The sequence below is a fragment of the Camellia sinensis genome, chromosome 4 (assembly GCF_055761805.1).
Source record: "Camellia sinensis isolate YWXY chromosome 4, ASM5576180v1, whole genome shotgun sequence".
Lineage (NCBI taxonomy): Eukaryota > Viridiplantae > Streptophyta > Magnoliopsida > Ericales > Theaceae > Camellia > Camellia sinensis.
The window spans coordinates 205,242,700-205,252,086 of NC_138964.1; positions in this window are offsets into that span (position 1 = coordinate 205,242,700).

A 9,387-nucleotide genomic window follows, 5' to 3' on the forward strand; every position below is an offset into this window, starting at 1 on the left:
CCTATAGCTTAAAAAGACAAAAATAAACCAACAAACTCCACGTTTGACATGGTAGATGAGGCCTATAGCTTAAAAAAACAAAAATAAACCAACAAACTCCACGTTTGACATGGTAGATGAGGCTTACAACTTAAAATTTTGCTCAGTTCAAAGATTTCGACTCCTCATGCTAGCAAACATTCTTGACCCTTCCAAAATTCCCTACCTATCAAAAAAGGGTGATGTATCATGCCTCTGCAACATATAAGAATTTTAGAAACTAAATATTTTAGTCTCTAAAGATAAAAATTTTGTTACAAAAGATATTTAAAAACCAATTTCTATCGTTATGAGCATAATCGCTAAAAGGTCGTCCCGAAAAATCAAAAATAAGACTTTTAGTAACAAAATTTAAAAATGTCACTAATAAATAGACTTTTAGGGACAAAATAATTTGATCTCAAAATAGTTTATTTTTTGAGACAAAAACTTTGGTCCTAAAAAGATAATAATTCATCATTAATGTCTAGTTTTTATTGTTAAAAATATAATAATGACACTTTTCACAACAAAAATATTTAGTCCATAAAAAATAATTTTATCTCTAAATTTTGATTTTTAAAATCTTAATTTTTTGTAGTGCATCATTTCTTCAATTGATGTTCCCCTGAAAAATAAATAATAAAAATATGCTCTTAATTTAATCTTATAAATTAAATGATTATTTTGATGTATCACGGAAATTCTTTGAATTTAATTATTCTGATGTATCATGAAAATTCTTTGAAAGATAAAAATCAACTAATTATCTACGGTGGAAGAAAATATCTCCCACTTTTTCCTCAAATAGATTCTTATTTTTGATTGGCTATTTAAGTTAAAAAATTAAGGGGGAATTTGATGATAGACCCCTCACTGTCTAATTTATTTTTCAAAAAGACAAGAATTATATGAATCCTTTCAAAACCTCCTAATATTTTAAAATTTGTTTCTTTTACTATACTACCCTCGTATATGTATATATTTCAAAGTAAAATTTTATTTTGAATCTTAATAAACTTTACTTTGATTCAGAGTAAAATTTTACTCTGAATCAAAGTAAAATTTATTATAATACAAAGTAAAATTTTATATTATTAAGCACATGTATTGCGTAAAATTTTACTCTCCTTTTATCAAACAAAAACAGAGCACATACCAAAGTAAAATTTTACTCTCATTCTGTCAAACAAATCAAAGCACATACCAGAGTAAAATTTTACTCTTATTTTTTCAAATAAAAACAGAGGACATACCAAAGAAAAAAATAAAGAGATAGAGAGAGCACATATATTGCCTTAGATTTGGTTCAAACCAGAGTAAAATTTTACTGTCTGAAAAACAAAGCATGATAAGGAGACAAAGAGAAAAAGAATGAGAGAATATAGATCTCAAATCTAACGTCATCAATCTTAGATCTGAAGTCTTGACTGCTAAGAATGACGATGGTGGCATCGAATGACTCTGGTGGTTAAGATGTTAGTGGTGAAATGGTGGTGGTGGTGATGGTGACAGTGACGAACAACATCGATGGTTGAGACGGTGTTGGTGGAGACGACGGAGGTGGTGGAAACAATGGTAGTCATGGTAGTTGTGGTAGTAGAGATGGTGATGGCGGTGGTAGTATAGATGATGGTGGTGGTGGTAGTGGTGGTGGAGACAACTATTAGAAAGAGATAGAGGAGAACGATAGAAAGTTTGTGTATGAAGGGGTAAATTTGTCACACAAAATATAAATCTGAAATTTTTTATCTTTTATACAAGACTTTATAATTATGAGGAAGTTTTGAAAGTATAATTTTTTTTTTTTTTTTCTGATCCTTTTAACAAGAAAAAAAAAATAAAAAGGGTTTATTACCAAATTTCCTAAAATTAAACCCAACTGTTGGGGTCACGAACGGTCCCAAGATGCCTTAGATATCAAAATTTAGACCCAAAACAATAAAATAAAATTAGACCAAACTCTTGGGCCCATGAATGGTCCGAGAATACCTCACATATCAAAAAAAGAATGATACTCTTTAGACCAAAAAATTATAAACAACTCTGAGGGTCATTGACCGGAACGTGCAAGCTAGCCCATAATACATATGAAAAAATGGTAATTCTACTTCTTATATTCATAGTGGCGTGTATAAATTAAATGTATAAATTAAATAATTCAGAAAATAATTTAATAAATTAAATTTTGAATCACTTTCTTACAGAAATTATAAGTCGAGGCTTGTGTTGGATACAATCTCCTTAAAATAGATTTTGCCTTCGCTCCGATGCTTCGATTTTTAATAGCGTCTACTTAGGATGCAACAACTAACACTTGATTTGCAGCACTAAAAAATCAAATCTAGAGCATCAAAACTCTGCTGTGACTCTTTTTTTTTTTTCTTTCTAAAAATTAAATGCAGAACAGATGCAGAAACATAGAGACGAACAGAAAAAGAATGACGAAATTCTGAGGAAAAAATTAGATGCCAAGAATTGCTGGAATGGAAGGCTTTATATAGGAGCAATGGTGGCTTTTTCGAATAAGTAAAAAACTTGTTTGGACAAATTGAACAGGTACAACCCTATTTGAACAGATACAGATTTGAACTCAACAGGTATGAACCTGTTTTGAACCTGTTCGGGTGGGTAACGGTTTGGGATCTATTTGGGTGAAGGGGGGAAAAAAAAAAACTAGACCAATTTATTTTGAATTTTGAAACCAAAATTAAAAATAAATAAATAAAATTCAAATATTTTTGGCTCAAAAAGATAAGTATTGGGTCGGACAAGCCCAACCTAACCTCACACCATGCACCCGTGCATAAGCCCAGGTTCAGCCCAGTCCGCCCCACCGACAGGACGAACGGCGGCGGTGTGTGCGTGTGGTTTTTCATTTTGGGTCCGATGGGTCTAGCCCACTTTACCCATAACCTCACCTTTCCACAAACTTAGGTACCCCTTAGGGCCCATCCCAAGTATCCCAAGCTAATGTATATAAACTCATTCAAAACCTTAAGCCTTTCCAATGTGGGACAAGCACATTTCACAAATGTGTAGGAAACCCACCTAAAGCCATTTCTATGAATCTGAAAACGCGCGTTGAATTCTCATTCATCCGGAAATGGTTTTGAGCAACCAAATACATGATGTTATTCACTACGCGGCATTAAACATGAACCTAATGAAAACCGTTAAAAATAACGCTTAGATCCCACCTTAATTAATGCTCAAAGTTAGTAAAAAATAAGAATTTTTCAAAGCCATTTTCCAACAACCCCCCATATGAATGGAATTCACGATAACTGATATGCAACAAGATACAGACAAAGAAAGAGTACATTAAGAAGATACACCACATTGAGATAGGTAGCTTTTGGCCTTGAACTATTCAACTGTTTGTGTAAGCCAAGACAATATACTACATATTGTGTATCCACAGACATACGGTTGTGTTCATTTTGGCCCTGAACAACACCTGGTAATTTATGAGTGCTCGAGAGAATTTAGCCTTCTCAATTCTCACAGAATCGGCCTAGTTCACATTCATATAGGTGATTTCTTATTAAAAGTATCCTGCTATACCCCACTTGGATGTTGAAGCTATAAGAATCATTAAAAGAAAAGCTTATCCTACTAACGCTGCAAGTATCACTCTTCTTATCATAAAAATTGGTAGGAGAAAACCTTCTTAGTGATACGTGAAGTCATCCATAATTCGATTGTCCCTTTGAACCTAGATCGTGGGATCTCCAGGCAACTAGGTTGGGTTGCTATTATGGCGACTTTTAAATAATATGCTTTAATCCCATTCACCTTGATAAATGGTGCACTTTCTCTCTAGCTAGCCCTTTAGTCAATGAATCCGCAATATTCTCCTTTGATTATAGAAATTATTCCATGTAAGAGCAAATGCCTAACGGTATTATGTCTTCGACGAATGTGTCGAGACTTGCCATTATACATATAATTCTGTACCCGTCCTATTGCTGCTTCACTATCACAGTGAGTGCATATAGCTGGCACAAGTTTAGGCCATATTGGAATGCTTTCTAAGAAATTATGAAGCCATTCTGCTTCTTTAACTGTTTTATCTAATGCGATAAACTTAGATTCCATTGTCGACCTTGCTATGCATGTCTGATTGGAGGATTTCCAAGAGATTGCAGCACCTCCCAAGGTAAAGACGTATCCACTAGTGGATTTTGAGTCTTTAGTATCCAATATCTAATTTACATCGTTGTACCTCTTCAGTACTGCTAGATATTTGATATAATGTAAGTCATAATTTTGGGTATGTCTTCGATACCTAAGTACCCTAATTACCGTTTTCCAATGATCGGACCCTGGATTACTTGTGTACCTACTCAATTTGCTAACAACATAAGCTATATCTGGCCTAGTGCAGTTTATTAAGTACATCAAGCTTCCGATTATCCGAAAGTACTCTAATTGTGATATGCCTGCACCTGTCTTTTTTTGACAAATGAAGACTAATGTCAACAAGTGTTTTAGTAGGACGGTTGTCATACTTTTCAAATTTCTGTAAAAATTTTTCAACATAGTGAGACTGAGATAAAGTATATTCTTCAGATGTTCTAGTAATTTTTATTCCTAGAATTACATCTGCTACTCCCAGATCTTTCATGTCAAACTTTTTGTTCAACATTTTCTTTTTAGATTTAATCATGTCATTATTGCTTCCAATAATGAGCATGTCATTCACATAAAGACAAATTATGACATAGACGTATTTGTCACTTTCGTTTATTTTAAAACCATCCGAAAGTATAGCATGATCAAAATTTTCATGCCATTGTTTTGGAGCTTGTTTTAATCCATAAAGGGATTTAATAAGTTTACAAACCTTTTTCTCTTGGCCGGGAACTTGAAACCCTTCCAGTTGTTCCATATAGATTTCCTTATCTAATTTGCCATTCAAAAAAGCTGTTTTAACATTCATTTGATGAATCTCCAAATAATGCAAAGCTGCAATCACAATTAAGATGCGAATAGATGTTATTCTTGTCACTGGTGAATAGGTGTCAAAATAATCAAAACCTTCATTCTGCCTATATCCCTTAACAACAAGCCTAGCTTTGTATTTATCAATTGAACCATCTGTTTTTATTTTCCTCTTGAATATCCACTTATATTCAAGAGGTTTACACCTTGGTAGAAGATCCACCAGTTCCCGAGTATGATTTTGCAGTATTGATTCAATTTCACTATTCACAGCCTCTTTCCACAATAGAGCTTCGGGATTTGACATTGCTTCTTTGAAAGTTTGAGGCTCATTTTCTAATAAGTATGCCAAAAAATCTGGACCAAATGATTTAAAGATCCTAGCCCTCTTACTACGTCTAGGTTCATCTGCTTCATTATCATTTTGGTCTTCACTGCTACCCATAGCAGTATCAGAAGTTCTTTTACTTGAACTTCTCTCTTCAGTTTCCTTTCAAGGAAAAATGTGTTCAAAAATCGACGCATTCATTGACTCAATAATAGTGTTTACATGCATATCAGGATTTTTATATCTATGAACTAAAAATCTATATTTATTACTAGTATTTGCATAACCAATGAACACACAACACACGATTTTAGTCTTTTTGGGACTAGGGACTGCCACCTTGGTCAAACACCCCCACACTTTGAAGTAATTGTAAGTAGATCATCGACTTTTCCATAATTCATAAGGTGTTTGATTGAGTTTCTTGTGGGGTACCCTGTTAAGGATAAAGTTAGCAGACAAAATTGCCTCCCCCCACAAGCTCTAAGGTAACCCTGAACTAATCAACATGGCATTCATCATCTCTTTAAGAGTTGATTCTTTCTCTCAGCAACTCCATTTGACTGAGGAGAATAGGGTGCAGTGGTTTGGTGATTAATACCATGTTCAGAACAAAATTCCTCAAATGGTGCATCATTCTCACCATCTCTATCACTCCTTGCTATCTTAATAGTTTTGCCAAGTTGATTTTGAACCTCAAGTTTATATTGCTTAAAAGCTTCTAAGGCTCCATATTTACTTCTCAATAAGTAAACATAGCAATAATGAGTGCAATCATCAATAAAAGTAATAAAGTACTTTTTACTTCCTCTAGTTTGAACAAATTTTAAATCACAGATATCTGTGTAAATCAAACTTAGAGTACAATATTTCTTTCTATTTTATGAAATGATGCCTTAGTGAGTTTTGTCTCAACACAAATCTCACATTTATGATTAGGATCAAACTTAGGCCTTGTTTCTCATAATCTAAAAGTCACTATTTTATTTAAGTCCCATCATCTTATTTAAGTCACATCACCTCTCTATCACATCACTTCAAACACAACTCATACACAACCCATATTTCATAAAAAGTTAAAAAGTACACTTATTTAGATCATCCCAAACAACCCCTAAGTTTGGTAAACATTCTAAAGTAACAAGTCTACGCAAAGAATTAAAATTAACATATTCTAATCTACTATGCCATAAAAATGAAGACTCAGCAATATAAATAAAAGATGTGTTATTATTATTAATACTCAAATTAGGTACAACAGTTATTACATTGAGCTTAAAGAGCTTATCACTCATATAACCTCGCCCCACATACATTCCACTCTTAGAGAGTACAACTTTGTTAGATTCAAAGACTAATTTAAACCCATTCTTGATCAACAACGACCCAGAAATCAAATTTTTTCGAATCTCTGGCACATGGAGTACATTGTTAAACGTGACTTCTTTCACCAAGTCATTTTCAGCACAATCTTTCTTTGTCCTTCTATAGTTGATATGGAGGAGTTTCTCATAAAAAGTTGTTCTCTACTTTCCACTACTTTTTAGGTTGTGTACATCTTATTATCTGCACAGATATGGCGGGTTGCTCCAGTATCCACCCACCACTCCTTAGGATTGCCCACCAAATTTGTTTCAGAGACTACTGTAGCAAGATTGATGTCTGTCACTCTATCGGAAAGATAAAAATCCTCGGCTATGCTAGCTTGTACTGGCTTTTTGCTTGAACTCCCTTCGTTCTTGCGAATGTGACAATCCTTAACGCGATGTCCATCTTTGCCGCACACAAAGCACTTACCTTTGAACCTCTTGTTGAACCCATTGTTGATCCATTTGTTGATCTTATTAGTGGATCCTTATTTGAGACTATTGTCATCATGCTTCCGTTTCTTGTTGTTGAACTTTAACCCTTGCCCATGTTCCACAACATTTGCTTTAGTCTGCATGACATGGTTTTTGTCTTCTTGTCAGAACCACGGTTGTCCTCCTCAATTCTGAGTCACACTATCAGTTCCTCTAATTTCATCTCCTCATGCTTATGCTTTAGATAATTCTTGAATTCTTTCCAAGATTGTGGCAATTTTTTAATGATTGCCCGCTACTTAGAAAGATTCACTGAGAACCATCCCTTCCGCATGTATGTCATGGAGAATTAATTGGATATCTTAAACCTAGCTAATAATCGTCTTGGAGTCTACCATTTTAGAATCCAAAAAACAGTCGACAATAAATTTCTTTATACCAGCATCCTGTCTTATATTTATGATCTAGAGATTCCCATAGTTCTTTTGCAGTACTTTTGACACTATACACATTGTAAAGTGTATTATCCAACTCATTAAGGATATAATTCCGACATTTTAAATCACCATGTTTCTGTGCATCAACTGCGGCAACCACTTGCCAGTCAGTTTCTCCTTTGTTTAGTGCCAGTGCTTTTTCATGAGTGAAGCGAGTCAAATTCAATGTCGTAAGATAAACCATCATCTTTTGTTATCATCTTTTGTTGTCATCTTTTAAAATCATTTCCATTGTATTTTTCTGACTTCTCCTCATGATTTACCGGTACTACCAGAGTTATCACTGGCACAATAGGTGTGAGGGGTCGGAGTAATAACAATCTCAGTACTGTTAGTAGTCATATTTCTGACGAAATAAAAATGTACCAACCACAAATTTATACAGAAAATAATTTACACACAAAATATATAGAATAATATTTTGTAACAAAATTCCAATGATAAATAGTATATTACTACTATGTTATCAAAGAAATCATTAAATAATATATTACTACTATTTAAGAAATTAAACGGTATATAACTATTATTTAATTTCCTGAAACAAAATATTCGTCTGTCTATCACACAAATAAAAAAAAACAAGAAAATCTACTTTAAAATTGTTATACCCACAGTGGTATGTGTGTAAATTAAATGTATAAATAAAATAAAAAACAAAATAAAATAATTCAGAAAATAGTTTAATAAATTAAATTTCGAATTACTTGCTTATAGAAATTATAAGTCGAAGCTTGTGTTGGACACAATCTCCTTAAAGTAGATTTCGCCCTCACTCCGGTACTTCGAGTTTTAATGGCGTCTACTTCCTAGGATGCAACGACTAACACTTGATCTGCAGCACTACAAAATCAAGTCTGGCAAACTGAAACTCTGTTGTGACTCTCTCTTTTTCTTTCTAAAAATTAAATGCAAAATAGATGCAGAAACACAGAGATGAACAGAAGAAGAATGACAAAATTTTGAGGGAAAAATTAGATGCCAAGAATTGTTGGAATGGAAAGCTTTATATAGGAGCAATGGTGGCTTTTCCGAACAGGTAGAAAACCTGTTCGGACAGATTGAACAGGTACAAACCTATTTGAACAGATACATATTTGAACTCAACAGGTATGAACCTGTTTTGAACCTATTCAGGTGGGTAACGGTTTGGGATCTGTTTGAGTGAAGGGAAAAAAAAAATTTAGACCAATTTATTTTGAATTTTGAAACAAAAATGTAGACCAATTCAAATGTTTTTGGCCAAAAAAGATAAGTATTGGGTCAAACAAGCCCAACCCAACCTCACACTACGCATCCGCGTCCAACCCGCTCGGACGGACAGCGCGCACGTGTGGTTTTTTGTTTTGGGTTCAATGGATCTAGCCCACTTTACTCATAACCTCACCCTTCCACAAACTTGGGCACCTCTTGTGGCCCATCCCAAATATCACAAGCTAGTGTATATAAACCCATTCAAAAACTTAAGCCTTTCTAACGTGGGACAAGTATATTTCACAAATGTATAGGAAACCCACCTAAAGTCATTTCCACAAACCTGAAAACGCACATTGAATTTTCATTCATCCGGAAATGATTTTGAGCAGCTAAATACACGATGTTATTCACTACACGGCATTAAACATGAAGCCAATGAAAATCGTTAAAAATAACGCTTGAGTTCTACCTTAATTAATGCTCAAAGTTAGCAAAAAAATAAGAATTTTTCAAAGCCATTTTTCAACACCACTTAGATCACATCACCTTAATTAATTATTTATTTTTATTTTTTTAGATCACATCACCTCTTTATATT